The sequence below is a fragment of the Cervus elaphus genome, chromosome 28 (assembly GCF_910594005.1).
Source record: "Cervus elaphus chromosome 28, mCerEla1.1, whole genome shotgun sequence".
Lineage (NCBI taxonomy): Eukaryota > Metazoa > Chordata > Mammalia > Artiodactyla > Cervidae > Cervus > Cervus elaphus.
Genome location: NC_057842.1, coordinates 11,066,818 through 11,079,248, shown reverse-complemented (window position 1 = coordinate 11,079,248; position 12,431 = coordinate 11,066,818). Strand labels below are relative to the sequence as shown.

The 12,431-nt window shown below is 39.1% G+C and overlaps 1 protein-coding gene across 2 annotated transcripts in view; it reads right to left on the bottom strand.

Annotated features, from left to right (window-relative positions):
- ADGRB3 (adhesion G protein-coupled receptor B3) overlaps positions 1 to 12,431 on the bottom strand; it is an 850,102-nt gene that overhangs the window by 119,612 nt on the left and 718,059 nt on the right. The gene's annotated exons all lie outside the window — the stretch shown is intronic.

The following is a 12,431-nucleotide window of genomic DNA, read 5'->3' as shown; positions in this document are numbered from 1 at the left end:
GTGCCACATCTTGTTTTTGCTGACTATACAGAGTTTCTCCATTTTCATCTGCAAGAATATAACATAATTCGTCTCATTTTGGTCTTCACCATTTGGCGACGTCCATGTGTAAGTTTGTCTCTTGTGTTGTTGTGAAAGAGTGTTTGCTATGATCAGTGTGTTCTCTTTACAAAGCTCTATTCAACTTTGCCCTGCTTCATTCTGTACCCCAAGGCAAAACTTGACTGTCATTTCAGATATCTTTTGACTTCTTACTTTTGCATTCCAGTCCCATATAATGAAAAGGACGTCTTCTTCTGGTGCTAGTTCTAGAAGGTATTATAGGTCTTCATAGAATCGGTCATATAATATGATGTATGTTAAAAAAACAAAACTTTGGCCAGCATTTAAATGTCTACAAATAACAAATACTAGTGGTTTTGGAGAAAAGGAACTCTTCTATACTGTTTGTGGAAATATAAATTTGTGGAGCCACTATGGAGGTTCCTTAAGACACTAAAAATGAAGCTGCCATATGATCCAGAAACCCTACTTCTGGGCATACATCCAGACAAAGCTATACTCTGAAAAGATACATGCACCCTTATGTTCATAAGCACTGTTCACAATATCAAAGACATGGAAGCAGTCTAAATGTCCACTGACAGATGAATGGATAAAGAAGATGTGATATATATACTACTGAACATATACTATGGAAGATAACTCAGCCATCGAAAAGAATGAAATAATGCCATTTGCAGTAACATAGGTAGACCTAGAGATTATCATACTAAGTGAGGTAAGTCAGAAGGAGAAAGACAAATACCGTATCGTATCACTTATATGTGGATTCTAAAATATAGCAACAATGATCAGTCAACAGAACAGAAATGAACCCACAGACATAGAGAAAAGACTTGTGGTTGTCAAGAGGGAGGAAGGTGAGGGAGGGAGGGACTGGGAGTTGGGGATTAGCAGATGCAGACTACTGTATATATAGGATGGATAAATAACAAGGTCCTACTGTATATCATGGAGAACTGCATTCCATATCCTGTGATAAACCATATGGAAAATATGAAAAATAATATTCATATATTGAGTCATATAACTCAATCACTTTGCTACACAGAAAAATTAATACAACATTGTAAATCAACCCTACTTCAATACTTCAACCCTACTTCAATAAAATTGAAAAAACAAAGCTTTGACAATAATTCAACCATCTTCCTCTTTTACAGATTCTCCCTTCCTCTCCACCTGCCTTGGAGTATTTTTAATTTTGGATTAATTCAAATGTGAATTAATATATGCCTGAGGGGTTGTTTACTAGCTTCTTTTTTAAACCTCTTTGAATGCTGCCTGGTCACAGCCCTGATTTCATAAGATAACTTATTTCTTTTCTTCTCCTCCATGTGGTCCTTTGCTAGTTTCTAGTTTCTCATGTCATTTGTGAACGTACTTAAAATGATTCCAGTTTTCCACTTCCTGATGGTGTCCACTCTCTCTCCTAAGTATAAATGAAGACATTTTATGGTGAATACCAGATGCTCTAGAAATCTAGGATAATCCTTTTCCAAATCACCATTGTCTTTTTCTATGTTCTGTCTACATCTTTTACCTTATGAGAATGTTCAGTGGCATGCAAAATTTGAATGAAGGGATATTTTATTATTTAATACAATTCAGGGCCATGCAAAGGGCCACAACTAACACTTGATTACCATGGAGATGTTGTCATTCAAGTAAAAAGGAAGAATGGCTAGGACTTACTTGTATTTGGCAAAATGATACTGAAAGAAATCTTATAGCATATGTATTGAATATGTGTATCTCATTTTTTTTTGGTATTCTTCTTTCTTCCATAAAGTATTGACCACTGAAACTCAGGAGAAATTATTCCATTAACCTCAAAACACTCAGAGGTCACTATAAATAAGTATTTTCATATAATCGCATGTGCTGAGAAAATGTCTGCACATCTGCTGAATTTTGTAGAGTTTCACCTAGCCCTGGGCACTATTTGACTGAGAATTATCATTTTTTATCTTAAGGGTCGTCTTTAACCACACTATATCAAAGATAAATGCAGGGATGGATCATTGCGTATATTTTACAGGAAGAGATTTTCTGACTGTATTTCACAATGGTATCCAGATCATACAGACCACAAGCTCAGATCCTTCCCTTTCTTCCCCCAACCCTAAAAAAGTGAAGTTTAAAAAGCATCCTACAGAGAGGCTACTGTTGGGATTTCTAGACCAATGAGGAATTAATAGTAATATGTCTTCTTCCCTCCCCCCCTCTTTCTAGTTATCATGCAAAGTTTAGTCTCCTGAGTATTTTTTCCTAAAGAATTGCAGTTGAAGTTAAGATGGATGAGAAAACTACAAAATAGTGACAACTCAAGATCTGGAGCACTTCTGAGATTTTGAATGAGGAATTTGATCTATTCCATGTAGTGGTCAGTAGGATTCCGGAGAGAGGCAATATTGGTTAGATCTCAATGTTCTTGGCACGCCAGGCCTAAACTGCAGCACCAGGTTGCCTAGTAGAAGCATAGGATGGTTAGTCTCTAAACCCAGGACAGCCCAAAGTGTTCTTTCTCTGCCAAGAAGAACAACTCTCCTCCAAATCAAAGAGGACCGTGTGAGCTCTACTTAGGGAGTCCACTGAATGCAGAGTCTAAGTGGGCAGGAGTAGCACAGTGATACATTTCTAAGACGTGGTTTCACTCCTCAGTCAAAGGTTCCATCTATGTCTCACTGCGGCTCTTCGCAGACCCTCCTCAGTGAGTGCCACGTGGCTGCAGCCATGTCCGACTCTGTGCAACACTATGGACTGCAGCCTGCCAGTCTACTCTGTCCATGGGATTACCCAGGAAGAATATTGGAATGGGTTGCCATTTCCTTTTCCAGGGGATCTTCCTGACCCAGGGATTGAACCCGGGCCTCTTACATCTACCTGCATTGGCAGGCAGATTCTTTACTACTAGCGCCACCTGGGAACCCTGCTCAGTAAGATGATGCAAAAAGCATTCCCCTTTCTTTTGCCTGAATGACTTCTTTCAGAGCACCATCTCATCTGTCCAGTTGGATTTAACTCCACAGTTCTTTGCTTCTTGGAATGAACATTGCAAGTCAGGTAAAAACATTTAGCTGCGCATGACCTGGGGATGGAAGGGTAAAACCTCACAAGATTGGTTTGGCTTAGAACCCAGAGAGTTTTCCCAGAGGTGAAAGGTTTGTGTTCCAGCATCACAAACATTGATTTTTGCTTCTTTCTTCGAAGACATTTTAAAGTGCAACTTGGAACTGTGAACATTTCAGGGTATGGATAATGTTTTCATCTCCTTGACCTTGTTTTGCTCAAAATGCCCATTTCGGCTGCCTTTAGGTTTAAATAGAAATTTGAGAACCTGGGATGTCTCTATTCACAACTTTACTACAATGTCTAAAGAGACTCACCAGCATCACACCTCCTAGCCAACTCCCATAGATGCAGCTTAGTATCCAGAGCTGTCCTTCCTATTCTAATTCAATGCATCATCATCTGTATCACTGGGTAGCTGGTGAGTGATGTGAATTTACCCCAGGAAGACATGGTTTTCTATAGTCACAGTCCATATGGAGATAAAAGTCCATGGACCACGACCCTGTCCTTCACCAGAAACAGAACCGCATCTCATCTGAAGTCTCTGTAAAAACTTTCACAACCACCCGAGGCTGTCTTCTTGACTTTCCTCAGCATTAATGATTGCATAGAGTCACACAAAAAACCCTTGAAAGTCATTGCATTATTTTTAAGTGTTTAACATGCAACATTTCCAAAATGGGCCACCAAAGAAAATGAGCAAAACCAAGGGAGGAAATGGCTTCTGACGCTGTTTGCCCCTACACCCATTCACTGCCCAACCGTGTCGTCTACACAGTGACCCCAGCTGCTGGCCTGAGTCTTCAGATTCTTGGGTAACACAAATGGCCCAGACGAAGGATTTCCAGGTGTATAATAAAACCCACATGAAACTAAATTTTCCATTTTTCTAGACTGCAAGCATTTACCCTTCTCATCATGCTGGATGTGGTCAACGAAATTGCAATTCTAAGTGGCCTCCTTTTCCTTTAGAGAGAACAGAATGTGCTAAATGGGATTTATACACATTCTCATAGGTAAACTGAAACTTGAATTAGCAGAATGCTGGTGGCTCAGACGCTAAAGAATCTGCTTGCAATGTAGGAGACCTGGGTTCGATCCCTGGGTGGGGAAGATCCCCTGGAGAAGGGCATGGCAACCCACTCCAGTATTCTTGCCTGGAAAATCCCCATGGACAGAGGAGCCTGGTGGACTGCAGTCCATGGGGTTGCAAAGAGTCGGACACGACTGAGCGACTACGCGGTGAGACACAGAAGTGGGTTTTGACAGAAAAAAAAAAATTAAAATGGTAATAAAGCAAATAATTATCAGGAATATAATAGAGGGGAAACCTGACTCATAAAATGACTGAAAATTATTTGCTCTGTGCCCAGATCATACCAGACGCAGGGGAATGGGTGAGAGTCCGGGCTGACAGTGAATCTTTCCGTCCACTCCCCTGCCCCTCAGGCACCCACACCTCTAGCCGCTTGGCCTGGGGCTCATCTCTCACCTTCCGTGGCACAAGCCACTCTTTTCTTACCCGTTTCTGCTCTCTCTTGACTGGAGCTCCTGCCATACACTGCGGCCAGCTCGGTTTCTCTTGAGTTCACTTCTCCCCTACATCTGTACCACGACACAGGGGTCATCTGAACCTGGCTCCCCTCCTTCCCTCCAACACATGCTCTGGGTCCTGACTGCACTTCAATGCCAGGGGGTGTTTACTGTTTACCCCACTCTGTCTTTCTTTCTTGTCGGGCAAATTGCCATGGATATAAACCGATTGAAAGTGTTAGTCGCTCTGTTGTGTCCGACTCTTTGCCACCCCATCAACTGCTAGGCTCCTCTGTCTATGAAATTCTCCAGACAAGAATACTGGAGTGGGCAGCCATTCCTTTCTTCAGGAGATCTTCCTGACCTGGGGATCGAACCCAGGTCTCCTGCATTGCAGGCAAATTCCTTACAGCCTGAACCACCCGGGGAGCCCCTTTGATATGCCAAGTCCTTTGCCAATATCATGTCCTCCGTGGATCGTTCCCTAACATCTATCTCTTACCCACTCCCACTTGTGCTGTGCAGATTGACTTCCCATCTTCTCCCTTGAGCTAGACAACAGCCACAGTGTCCTAATCATCTGCTGACCAGCCTGTCTCCTCCAGGGCAGGAAGTAAACCCACTTGTTTCTGCACACTTAGCACCGGAGAGAAAGGAGAGCTAAAACAAAAAATCTCAGCACATGTTTCAAGTTTAGATGGGAATTTCTACAACTGTTTGGACCAGATTTTCCTGTACTTACCTACTGGTCAGGGTGTGTGTGTGTCTGTGTGTGTGTGTGTGTGTGTGTGCATGCACATGGGCATGATTGCTTTTGGTTTATATCAATTTTTCTTTACTTCCTTTTATTCTTAATTTGTTCAGAACTATTTTTGTGAGTCACTTTTCGCCTTTCAGATAAAAAGAGATATGTGGTATCTGCAACAATAAGAAATGCTGCAATTTTGGTAATAAACAAGGAAAGATTCAGATCTTCTTACTATGCTGTGCTGTCAGGAATGAATTCATATTTAAGAAAGCAAGACCAAATAACAAGGCTGAAACAAAAAGGCTTTCTTATGAATCTGAAACCCTAATTATAATATTTTATCCCGATATTTGAAGGATGTGGGTTTACCTGAGCTTTCAAATAGAACAGAGATATTCTGAAGGGGTGAAGGGTGCGGAAGAGAGAGACACAGGGCGGGGGTGGGGGCGCACAGTGGGGGAGAGAGATTAATTCATTTACATCCTTTCTGATCTGAAATAAGTTAGATAATATATTTTACATGATGCTTTGGCTTTAAATAGAAAACTAAATTTCAGAATAAAATGCCATGAATTGAAGTGGAGTCGCTCAGTAGTGTCCGACTCTTTGCCACCCCATGGATTATAGCCTACCAGGCTCCTCCCTCCATAGGATTTTCCAGGCAAGAGTACTGGAGTGGGTTGCCATTTCCTTCTCCAGGAGATCTTCTCGACCCAGGGATTGAACCCAGCTCTCCTGCATTGTAGGCAGGCACTTTACCGTCTGGGCCACCAGGGGAGTCTCATAAAATGCCGTACTGCTATATAATTAAGGGAAAGCTGATGCTATCTTGTTGATTTATATTCTACCCCAAATATTATTTATAAACAGAAAAAGAATCTGGATTAATACATTAAAAAAATTATTTAACTTTTGGGATCTCTTGGCTTAATCTTAATCTGTGGTCTACAAAACAGTCTCATCACTGCATAGTTCTCTCTTTTCATTCATTGACCCATTCATTCATGAATGTATTAGTAATGTAGCATGTACTCATAACCTAGCCACCCAACACAAAAGACAGAACATTTAAAATACTTTCTATACAGCCATCTGGTCCTCAACCAACGGACCCCTTGACTCTTACCCCATGGTAACCAAATCTAAACACATGTTTACTGTGATCACCCTTTCCTTATTATTCAATTTTATTTTATTTCATATTAATACTTTCTCACATTTAATACCTCTCCTATGGGTAAAGGATGCTCTTTCAGTTTTTACGACAACAATATTGAAAAATTCTTCTATTAATGACACAATTTGTAGCTTTTCTGATTTAAGGCAAATTATGCATGCCTTTATGATAACTTAGCATTTGAAGGAGATTGCTGTCAACTGATCTAAAGCCAATAAAGAGACTTCTGTCTGTGTCAGCCTTTCTTCTTGCTGCTGTGTAGCCCACAGAGGGCTCCTTCACCATTAACTCATTTAACTGATGAATGTATTTGACATAATGTACCCGAAACTCTAATCTGAAAAGCCTGGTGATCTAAAACCCACCTTTGACAAGAAGTCACTGCTGGGAGCCTAACATCAAAATGCCAGCCACAGTGGAGGAGCCATGCTCATTAAGAGTAGCAGGTCCATCACAACTCCAGAGACTAAAATCGTCAAGCGTACAGCTCTGATGAACCAGGGGTGCAGAAAAGAAGCATTGCATCTTATACCTTTGTATCCTAAAATACTGCCCCTTAATTAACAAAACTGCTCGCAAATCTTTAATTTCACATGCCTCTTCTCGTATTTAGAGAAAGGATTCTATAGGACATTGAAGTGTGATGTAGCTTCTAAAACACATCAGTTCTTTGTAAATTTCAGAAGGAACTTATTATATAGAGAATCCTATTTAATAAATGTAAAGTACCAAGGATATGATATAGTAACTAAATGAAACATTTTAGTGATATAAATTTTACTTCTTGGACCATTTCTTAGTCCTTTCCCATAAAAATCACGCAATACTACAAAATGATTATTCCTGTAAGCACAGCAATAATGATAATTCTGGATTTGGTTGGAGATATAAATGATTTAATGCTAGTATTGACTATTTTAGAAATGTCAAAGCTAATGCAAACTAAAGAAATATAAAACCTATTTGATAGCTGTGCATTTATGCAATTCAAATTCTGATAAAGGAGAACCACTTGAAATATAACTAATGCTGAATGAATGATTATAAGTGTAAACTACTTTGTCAAAATGTACATATCAGCTTATTTCAAATTACAGGAACAAGTATCACTTTTAAGATGAATTTTTTACATTTAAAGACATTTTTACATGATGGATCTTTTTAATATATTTTTTAATCCTCTTCAAATGAAATCTCAAGGAATACCTGCATTCAATGAAGACAGTTTTCAATATCACATTTTTCTCTGTATAATCTAACCAGCACCTCGGTGTTCTGCTGTAGCTAGACAACTGTTCAGCTGTTTCTGGAGTTCCACAAACTAAAGTTTAACACTTGGTTCTGTCTAAACAGCTGTATGACCTTGGGAAAGATTGTTAACATTTCTGTGTTTCAGCATATTTATTTATAAAAGGGGAGGGGATGAAAGAACCTATCTGAATGGATAGTTGGAGGACAGAACGTGATGATTTATGAAAATGCTTAGCATGGTGTGTCATAGAAAGTAAATGCTGAATACATGTTGGGTGTAATAACAATACTTATGGTGATGATGATTATAAGTAGCAGGAGTAGCAGACCAACTGCACAGTTGAATTATTTGAACCAAAAGAACCTTTTGACCATCTGTTCATCTCCTTTTAGAAATGAAAACATCAAGACCCAGACAGCTTCAGCGACAGCCCCACCATGTCAGCCCTCATGTGCTCTGCAGAGCACTCTGTTAACTAACCTGCCGACCCTCTGCCAGTCAAGGGTTTCCCTGGTGGCTCAGCTGGTAAAGAATCTGCCTGCAATGCAGGAGACTACCTACAATGCAGGAGACCTGGGTTTGATCCCTGGGTCTGGAAGATCCCCTGGAGGGGAAAATGGCAACCCACTCCAGTATTCTGGCCTAGGAAATCCCATAGACAGAAGAGCCTGGCAGGCTACAGGCTATGGGATCACGAGAGTGGGACATGACTTAGCAACAAAATGATCACCAGTGCAGGGAAATCGGCACTAACGTTAAGATAACGATAGGCTTCACTCTACTGAACAAAGAGAGAGCACGTATGATGGAAAAGCAAAGTTAAATCACTCCATAGATTGCTCAGAAAATCAACTGAAAGTTTCTATCTAAAGAGCTGCTTCAGAGCTGAGAAAAAGAAGTCTCAAAGTCTGAGTAATAAAGGGTACAGCACCCCCAGGACAGGATATGTCAATAGTTGCCATGGACACCCACGATGCCCTGGGTGTCTGAGAGCAAACCAGTCCTCTGACCGCCCTAAAATGCGGGGTCATCTTGTCAAAATGGTGACGGCTTAGAAAGGAGACTAATAGGAACAGCAATAAACTCAACTGGATATAATGTCATAATCATTTAATGTAATACACTGGACCTGACTTGGACTTCCTACTTAACCAAAAGGAAGCAGGCTCTTTGAGAGTATAGCTCTTCTTCAGTTTATGATGGGGTTACCTCCTGAGGAACCCATCAAAAGTTGAAAATATCATAAGTAAAAATGCATCTAATACACCTCACCTACCAGCCATTATAGCTCAGCCTAGCCTACCTCACACATGCTCAGATACTTACATCAGCCTATAGCTGGGCAAATCATCTAACAAGAAGCCTATTATATAATAAAGTATGAAATATCTTGTGTAATTTTTGAATACTGTACTGAAAGTGAAAAACAGAACGGCTGTCTGAGTACATAATGGTTGTCAGTGTATCAATTGTTGATCCTCATGACCCTGGGACTGACTTGGAGCTGCCCAGAATCATAAGATGCACAGTACCAGCCCACGAAAAAGACCAAAATGCAAAGTGCAGTTTCTACTGATCACATGTGGCTTTCACATCATCTTAAAGTGGACAAATAGAAACCCAAAACTTTGTAGTTGGGGACTGTCAGTGCTTAGTTCAATGCTCAAGAAACTAAGATACGGTCATTACTTTAGCTTTCAGATAATTCTGATCAGAACTTGGATTTAAAAATTACAATTGGACATTATGAAAACATAAAAACAGAATCTCACATTTAAAAATATAAAAATTATATAACAAATCTTCAGCTACTTATCCAAATGCTGTCACTGGACTATTCAAATTCTTGTCTGATTTTTAAGAAGATTCAAAAAGTTGAAAAAAATAACACAACCACACATAGATCTAAAAACATTCTAAATGCTTTCCAGGGTCAGTTATTTTTTAAAAAGGGAATCTTGACATCTTCATATTTTACAAATTGAGTGAGTTGATTATGCTTTTTGGTTTGTAAATAAATATTCTACATTCCTGGGTATTTTAATACAAATCAGAAATAGACAACAATAGTGAATCAGGATTTATTTACTGATGAATCAGCCATTACACAAAAGTAACATTATTATCCTCAGGCCATAATTTTCAGAGCTACTCTCAAGATTTTACAGTCATCAAAGGGTGATGGCAACACTGCCAACAGATTTACTGCTGTGGCCAGACAGTGAACATCAGATGCTTATTGCAGAATGACCTGAGTTCCAAGCCTAGTTAAAATTGCTTAACCTAAATCTCATTGAATATTAAATGGAACTAAAATCAGTTTTTCAATTGTGTTAAATAACACTGATTTTTATTACAGCAATAGTTTTTAAGTCTCCAGTGGCTTCTATATAAAATAAGCATTTTATATGATATTTCAAGTTATATTATTATATATAATTTATGCATGTGTACATATATAAATAAAATGTGGTTTTTACAAATAGTTTAATGGGAAAAGATTATTGACTTGCTTACTGTTGAATAAAATGTGACATTGAAACTGGTGAACAGATTAATACCCGGACAAGTACAAATGACTCTTACGTTCTGTCACAATAAATCTTTTGTAGACTGAGATTAGCCTATTGTGCCAAGATCTCCAGAGAAAATAATGTGCATTGGCCCTCAAGGAGGGATGTTCTATCTGTATCTCAGTAATGCTCCCAGAAACTCTGGGCTGCTCCCTCACTGTTGCAAAGTGTACATAGTACTGAAAAACTAAAATAAGTACCCTTTAATTAAAAACAAGCAAACATGCAAACACATTCAGATTCTGCTTTCTTTTTTTTTTTTTTTAACCATTACAGTCAACACAAAACAAGGAACACCCCTCACAGTCCTTTGACACACACAAATATCTAATTATATTCTTTATCTATCCAGTAAATATTTCAAGTCAGTCAGTAGCTCTGAACCATATTTTCCTTTTCAATTTCCTCTCTTTTCGAAATTATCAGGCAGAAAAATACACACATAAAACTTACTGACATAAAAGTACTACTCTTTCAAAAAACTGTTTCTGTAAACTCTTTTTCTTAATATATTTTTTGAAAAATTCAAGCAACTTGAAGTATTTTTTTATGTTTTTTTTTTTTAATGTAAATTTTTTTCAGTTACTAACCATGTAAATAATAGGCCAGGGAATGAAGCAGGGACTGAGGTAAACAAGCTGAATTTGCCTTGAAGGAGTCATTTGTCTTCTGTAGAAAAGCAGGTTATTTCCAAAAGGGAGGGCAATCCGCTTACTTCAGTCCATCATAGATTTGGGTTAAGCTAATTGAAAATGTGCTTCAGGACACATGTGGAGATAGCATTTGCAGAAAACAGAAAGAAAGGAAGTGACCAGGAGCAATTTCTATTTTAAAAATTAACCAATAAGCTCAGGTTTTTGAGATCTTGGACTAGAGAAATCATATTTGGGAGTTTTAAAGACATTTGGTCAAAATTATTTATTTTTGGAACATGTAATTTGGTAATATTCATCTAAATGAGGGTTAAATTTAGAGGTGTTTCCATAAGTAGGTTAAATTTTAATCAAATTTACAGATTTTCTTTTAAAGAAATACATCATGTTAGGCAGTTTTCTCCACCTGGAAAATGGGGGTTGTTGGAGGAATTAAACGTGAGAGAACTTTCAGTCAGGCTAGGGAAGATTTTCCTTGTGGAGGCTGGGTAGGTCGTGAAGGATGCTATGTGTGGCTCTCTGCTCTGCAGATAACTGACTATCCCATCCATGTCAGTCATGCTTGTAACCTTACAGGGTCTGTTAAAAAACCACGTGCCCCTCTGGGTGCAGATCAGCAACACTTGTGATGCTTTGTACGGCCCTCATTCCCTGATCTCAGCCCCACGGGCTCTAATTTAGACAATTTCATGGATCAGTCCCAGGACTCCCAGCTTTAGAAAGCTCAGTGAGTTAACTCCAACGAGCAACCAGGGTTGAGCGCCACTGTCGAAGGCAATGTTTCGGTTTATTTGTTCCTGCTGAAAGGCTATTATTTGGACTTGAGCAAGAAATAGAAAGAGGGAGAAAGAGAGAGTAAGAAGGCTAATTATATTTTGGATAGTGATCTTACAAAGAGAGAAACCAAAGGAACCATATTTGTTGAAAGTCATGAGTGACCTTCCAGAAACTGAATGCATCAATAGAACAAAAAAAAAATGAATAAGAAGTTGAGAATGCCTTTGGACCTCTAGTTTACAAACAATTGGATAGTTTTCTGGCAACTAGGAAAAGATGTTTCTTTTTCATGTTGGAAAGAACTCTCATCTCAGTCCATTGTTGTTATTTCATATCCTACAGGATAGCTTGGTGAGTGTATGAGGCGAGCTGTGATGCCTGCCATTAACAGGTACTCTTCAGACCTAGGGAAAGGAGGCAAGTAAGAGTTCATGCAGCAACCTGAGATAGAAGATGAAGCACCAAATGGGTTTTGTAGCAAAATGTTCAAGTTATTGTATAAATCCCAAAGAAAGGGAGGGGGGAAGACATGCCTGTCTAGGGAGAAAGATGGTCTTAGGACAAAGAAGAATAGAAAATT